General features: G+C 61.3%; 1 non-coding gene and 1 pseudogene across 1 annotated transcript; one reads left to right on the forward strand and one right to left on the reverse strand.

Moving 5' to 3' along the window:
* Nucleotides 1–3,835: 3,835 nt before the first annotated feature.
* Nucleotides 3,836–4,007, reverse strand: LOC141977626 (U2 spliceosomal RNA; annotated as a pseudogene).
* Nucleotides 4,008–6,066: 2,059 nt separating this feature from the next.
* Nucleotides 6,067–6,258, forward strand: LOC141977625 (U2 spliceosomal RNA). Its single transcript, XR_012636252.1, has one exon. It is a non-coding gene; the product is annotated as a U2 spliceosomal RNA (small nuclear RNA).
* Nucleotides 6,259–6,736: the final 478 nt, after the last annotated feature.

The following is a 6,736-nucleotide window of genomic DNA, read 5'->3' on the forward strand; positions in this document are numbered from 1 at the left end:
CCCCTCCCCACCTCGAACCCCCCCTTGGCTGACATTGGATTGTGCCCCCTCGGTCCCCAATCTGCCCCCTATGAGCCCTAGGGGGGCAGAGAATAGCCACAGCATAGTTTGCCCCGGCCACGCCCCCAATCCTCCCCCTACGGGCCCTGGGAGACAGAGAATAGACATCCCCGTCCAACTGAAGTGTCGCAGTGACCCAAAGTGTGGGTATAGGAGGGGAAGGGGGGGGTGAGTGTATGGATTTGTGCACATGTTTGTGTGTGAATCGGGTTCTGCAGGGGTTTTGTGTGTGGGCGGGTGTTTGTGTAGCTGTGAGGCGGGGGGTTGTGTGTGTGGCTGTGCAGGTGTGTGTATTATGTGGCTGGATTTGTGTGGGTGTTTGTGTACGTTAGTAATAATGTGTGTGTGTGGCTGGCTTCATGCATATGTTTGTGTATGTTTGCAATTGTGTGCGTGCATGCTCTGCTGCCCTCTGCTGGCTGCAGCGACAACCACTTCTCCACGCATCACAGCCCCCATACCGTCAACTCCACTGGCGATTCCCTCATCCTAGAAGGGCTGGCTGGCCTGACCCTTCGCCCGTCTGCGGAGTGTGGAGGGGGCTTCAGCTCGCCCGCTGTGGCTCAGCAGGGTGGAGGTGCGGGGCGCTGGGCTCCGATGCACCTGGAGGGCAGATCGGGCGGGGCAGGACCTGTGGTTTCCATTCCGCGTTGCCTGGTGCTGGGTCATTGCACAATCCCCAGCCACACTGCACAGCGCGCCCCGAGAGGGAGTGAGGGGCCAAGCAGATGATCCAGTACAGGGGGAGAGGATATGTGGTTGCGGGGAGGGAAGGCCTTCTTCTCCGTTTAATCTCCGGTATGTTCTCCAGGCGAGAGCTTCCTATTCCACGGATTTTTGGAACAGGGAGCAGGATGAGGCGCTCGCTCCGTCCGCTCCACGCATCAGCCCGGTGTTGCGGTGCTGCCGGGCGCGGTGCCCTTCCCCGGGGGGTTGGGGAGGGAAGAACCTGCTGGTAGAAAAAAAACAGCTGCCTCGTGCAGCTGCGGGTCTGTTCCCGGGAGCTGGGGGGTCAGCGCGTCAATCCCCCCCCCGGCGCCCGCTGCTTTATCTGTCCGCAGGAGCGGCCTCGGCTCCTCTCGCCGCTGCCGCCAGACGCGGCTGATCTGCATAACCCCGCCCCCCGACAGGGGACCCGCCCCGCGCTGCCCCCCGTATCCCCGCCCCAGGCGCTGGGTGTCGCGCTCCGCCGCAGCCCCGCTGCCCCTCTCGGCCCCGCCCCGCTCTCGGCCCCGGCCCCGGGCGGCGCCTCCGGCCGCCGCTGGTGGGGGGTGTTTCCGTGCGGGCGGGAGGGGCTCGAATCATGACTCCGAAGTGGCAGGGCAGCCTCCCTCCCGCCCCCCGCCCCCGCTCACATTCGGCTAGGGGGCTGGGCTGGGATCTCTAGGGAGGGAGACACAGGAAAAAACAGCTACCACTGTGGAACCCAGGAGTGCTGGATCCCAGTCCCCTGCTCTAACCTCTAGACACCACTCTGCTCCCAAAGCCAGGGAGAGAACCCAGGAGTCCTGGCTCCCAGTCCCCTGCTCTAACCTCTAGACCCCACTCCGCGCCCAGAGCCAGGGAGAGAACCCAGAGGTCCTGGCGCTCAGCCCCCACCCCGCTGTGACCACTAGACCCCACTCCCCTGCCTGGGTGCTGCAGGGGTAACTGTGTCTGTGTCCCAGCTCTGCTCAGGGCCTGGACTGATTTTCCCAAAGTGCTTCCTTCCAAATCCATCACATCTGCCCGCCCCCCCCCTCGCCCGCCACTGCCCACCCGCGTGTGGGGGCACCAGCACCGAGCCGGTTCGTGATGGGAAATCATCCAAGCTGGCCCTAGGGAGACGTGTGTGTCCCTGCCTCCCCCTGCTGGCGGGGCTGAGCTCTGCTCTGTGTGTGTGTGTGTGTGTGTCAGTGTGTTTGTATCAGTGTCAATGTGTTGCTGGGCTAACCGGTAGGAAATGGCTTTGCAGGGCTTTGTATCCTGCAGCAGGTGACACACACACACACAAACACACCACAGCTACCACACAGCCCTCCACAACTCCACCCAGCCAGCCACTGAGACACGCTGACGCACAAAGGGACTCACACAATCCCAAGCACACCTACAGACACTCCCACACGAAACACCCGGGGCACACGCTAGCCCGCCCCCCAAAGAGAGCAGGTTAGAGCAGGGGGACTGGCAGTGAGGACTTTTGGGGTCTATCTCTGGCTTTGGGATGAGAGTGGGGGTCCAATGGGTTAGAGCAGCGGGGACTGGGAGTCAGGACTGCTGGGTTCTATGCTTGGCGTGGGGAGGGTTGTGGGATCTAATGGTTAGATCGGGGGAGGGGGCAGGGGCTTTTCCCTGGTAGGCGGATGGGTGGAGTGAGCTGTGAGCATCTCTGACCCATTCCTAGCAACCATGTGTCTGAAGCACAAAATCGAGATCCCCGTGGGTGTTAGCCAGCCTCTCGCTGGCTGAACAGGCCGTGGGGACTGAGCTCTCCTCTGCCCCCTAGAGGGGAGGTGGGCATGCGCGGGGAGGCAGTGAGTATGGGGTACAGCGGTGGTTCTCACACTTTTGGATTGGTGACCCCTTTTACGCAGCAAGCCTTTGAGTGCGACCCCCCCTTAGAAATTAAAATCACCTTTTGTATGTTTAATACAATTATAAATGCTGGAGGTGAAGGAAAGTTGGAGGTGGAGGCTGACAGCTTGCAACCCCCCCTCCCCCCACGTAATAACCTCACGACCCACATTGTGAGAATCCCTGGGGTACAGAATGGCTCAGCAAAGACCCCGGGGGAATTCAGTGCCCAGGGCACATGAGCTGCGCCTTCTCTTCGTTCTGCCGGAAGCCTCCAGGTGGCGGTGTTACAAATTGGGGAGGGGCCACCCTGGGGCCTCTGATGGGACCCGCACATGAATGGGGGGAAAAGCAAATTGCGGCTTCCTCCCACAGCGCGGGGACCCCCCCCCAGCTCCCACCCCCAGGACCTTTCCCCCCCAGCACAGGGACCCCCCAGCTCCCGCCCCCTGGCCCCCACCATGGCTACCCGGCTCCTGTTCCGCTGGTTCCCGTTTCCCTCCTTGTCCCCAGGCTCCTGCGGCTCCCCCCGGCCACCTTTTTCCTGCTCCTTCGGGGTCCCTGCTGTGGGGGCCGGCCTCCCTCTCCCCTCACTTCCTGCCCCCCGGTCCTCCTCCCCCCTTGGCCCCCCCTTGCCTCCTCTGCCACTCGGTACCTTCCTGCCCCAGCCCCCAGCCCCCCTCACACACCCACCTGGGACCTCTCTTCCCCATGGGTTCCCTGACTGCCCTACTGCCCCCACATCCACATTCACTGCCCCTTGATTATATCCCAGCTGTGGGGCCAGAGCCCCCCCCCACACACACACACACACTCCGCTCTCCCCCATAAAAGGGTCTCCCAGCCCCCTGCCAGGTTACCCCCAAGCCCTGTGAGGTTACCTGGATGAGCCCGGCCCGGTGGGGGGAGGGAAGGAAAAGGGGGTATCCAGCCCTGGGGCAAGGACTTGGGGGGGATATATGGCCTTGAACCGAGGGCCACCCATGCTCCTCGTAGAGATTTCTGGTCGCGTCCGCGTGGGGCTGATGCTGTTGCTCTGTATCCCCAGGATGTGCTCAGGCCAGTGTGCGGAGATCTGGAGATACGTCACCCGGCATGTGCACCACCAGAGGTGAGAGGAATGGGGTGCGGCGCCTTTCCCCTCAAAGGGCCGCTGGCTCCCACCCGGCCCCAGGGCGGGGGACTGGCTGGCTCAGGGGGGCAGCATGTTCTTCCCAGGGGGAAGGGCACCATACCCGGAAGTACTACAATACCAGGCTGATGCATGGAGTGGACAGAGCAAGCTCCTCATCCCGCTCCCTGTTCCAAAAATCCATTTAATATGAAGCTCTCACAAAGAGAGCATATCAGATATTAAACTAAGAACAGATTTAATAATTTTATAAAGATAATGTTGAAGTAAAAAGAAAACGGTACAGAGTTTAAGCATAGAAGGTTCTGGTTATCAGGGAATAAGGTACAGATTATCAAGGGGTGCGAAATTCAGTTTAGGAACGGGTGGCGTTTCCCAGACAGAAGCACCGGGGTGGCCAGCGCGGTGGTGGTGGGAGACACGCACCCGCTGTTGTAGCTAGCGCCCAGGTTGTCATGATCTTAACCTGCTTCCGCACTTTGCAAAAACAGTCGTAAAAAAATCTAACACCTTTGTCTCCAGGCAAATAGACAGCAAAAGCCTCTAGTTGCTCTTAGCTAAAAAAAAACCCACCTCTTCAGGTCTCTGAAGATTTGTGAATTTCCCTGCGGGAGGTTAACTACCCTGCCTTTAGGTAGAGAAATCCCTTTTGTCTCTGCTCTGGCCCCCAAGCAGAGACAAAAAAACTCTAACTGCTTTCAGCTGAAAACCTGCTTTCCAGCAGCCCAAAGGGGAAAAAAATGTCCTTTTAAAATCTCTGCTTCTGGTTCAAAAAATCCCAAATTGATCTCAAAATGATTTCAAATTAATCCCACCGCTCTGCCACCATGTCAAGGTTCCTTCCCCACTCTGAACTCTAGGGTACAGATGTGGGGACCTGCATGAAAACCCCCCTAAGCTTATTTTTACCAACTTAGGTTAAACTTTCCCAAACTGGCAAAGGATGACTCACAAACTTACAACATATTTCAGTAACACCCATACAGCAAAATCTCACAACTTCGTACACACGAATGCTATACATATTTTGACAGAGAGATCGGTTTCAGCAGATCGTGACCTTTCCTATGATATCTTACATGGCAGCTTTGTATGAAAGATCACAACAATATATGAATGATGGATGGGGGGGATTACAGGGTGCTACTTTGTGGTACAGTGTGTCACAGACAGACATTCAATTACCCTTCCTTCAGGGTTCCAGCTTCTCCCATCTCTTATTTTTTGCTTTGTTTTATTAAAGAAACAAAGTGCGTGGTGTCCTGCGTTACTCCCTGCCACGAGAGGAGAGGGAAGGGGCGGTTCGGGGGCGGGGCCTCTGGAGAAGGGGCAGGCCCTTGCAGGAAGAGGCGGGGCAGGGGCGGGCACAGGAGGGGTGGGACAATGCGGGAGCAGGGATGGGTGGATGGGGCGGTGTATGGGCGGGATTTGGGGAAAAGGGGCGGTGTGGGGAAAAGGGGCGGAGTCTTGGGGGAAGGGGCGGGGCAGGGCCAGGGTTTCAAGAAGAAGGGGAAGCACAAGGGGGAAGGGGCAATGCGGGGCTGGAGAATTAGGGAAAAGGGGCGGCACCGGGCAGAGCCTTGGGGGAAGGGGCGGTGTGGGGGCGGGGATTGGGGGGAAGAGGCGGCATGAGAGCAGGAGATCGCGGAGAAAGTGAAGCGCCGCGGGGGAACTCGGGGGAAGGGGCGGGGCCTCGGGGGATGGGGGGGGCAAGGGTGGGGGCTCGGAGGAAGGGGAGCCGCGGGACGGGGGGGCCACCAGCGCCGGAACGTGGCCACCATTTTTAGGGACCGGAAATTCCGTCGCCCCTGCACGCTCCGCACCCCCAGAATCTCCCCTCCATGCACAGCCTGGCTCTCACTGCCGGGCTCCCCGAGCCGAGTGCAGATGCTGGGGGAGCTCAGGGCAGGGACGGGGCGGTGGCTGGACCAGTGGCGGCCGGAGGCGCCTTTCGGGGCCGGGGCCGGGTCCGAGAGCGGGGCGGGTCCGAGAGGGGCGGCGGAGCGCGGCACCCAGCGCCTGGGGCGGGGAGACGAGGGGGTAGCGCGGGGAGGGTCCCCTGTCGGGGGCCGGGGTTATGCAGATCAGCCGCGTCCGGCGGCAGCCAGGGGGCCCGGCGGGATGAGCCGTGGACGCGGGCGGAGAGAATTCTCTGTGTCTGAGCAGAAACCGGTGCGGGGAGTTCGCGCTCTGAGCGACCGCATCGGAGTCACTCCGGGGCAGTAATTGCCACTTAGCGACGAAGTTATCAAAGTAGCTCCTGGGGACGTGAACAGCTGTGGGAGCGAGAGGGCAGCGCGGTGTCCCAGACTCCCGGTATCACTTCTCGGCCCCTATGGCTCAGATCAAGTGTAGCGTTTGGTCTTCTCCGTTTAGTCTCCGGTGTGTTCTCCAGGCGAGAGCTTCCTATTCCACGGATTTTTGGAACAGGGAGCGGGACGAGGAGCTCACTCCGTCCGCTCCACGCATCAGCCTGGTGTTGCAGCGCTGCCGGGCGTGGTGCCCTTCCCCGGGTGTTGGGGGGGAAGAACCTGCTGGTGGAAAAAACCCAGCTGCCTCGTGCGGCTGCGGGTCTGTTCCCGGGAGCTGGGGGGTTAGCGGGTCAATCCCGGCGCCCGCTGTTTTATCTGTCCGCACGAGCTGCCTCGGCTCCTCTCGCCGCTGCCGCCGGACGCGGCTGATCTGCATAACCCCGCCCCCCGACAGGGGACCCGCCCCGCGCTCCCCCCCCGTATCCGCGCCCCAGGCGCTGGGTGCTGCGCTCCGCCGCAGCCCCGCTGCCCCTCTCGGCCCCGCCCCGCTCCCGGCCCCGGCACCGGGGGGCGCCTCCGGTCCAGCCACTGCCCCGGCCCTACCGTGAGCTCCCCCCAGCTTCTGCACTCGGCTCGGGGAGCCTGGCAGTGAGAGCCGGGCTGTGCATGGAGGGGAGTTTCTGGGGGTGCGGGGCGTGCAGGAGCGACGGAATTTCCGGTCCCTAAAAGTGGGGGG

This window comes from Natator depressus, chromosome 24 (genome assembly GCF_965152275.1).
Source record: "Natator depressus isolate rNatDep1 chromosome 24, rNatDep2.hap1, whole genome shotgun sequence".
Taxonomy (NCBI): domain Eukaryota; kingdom Metazoa; phylum Chordata; order Testudines; family Cheloniidae; genus Natator; species Natator depressus.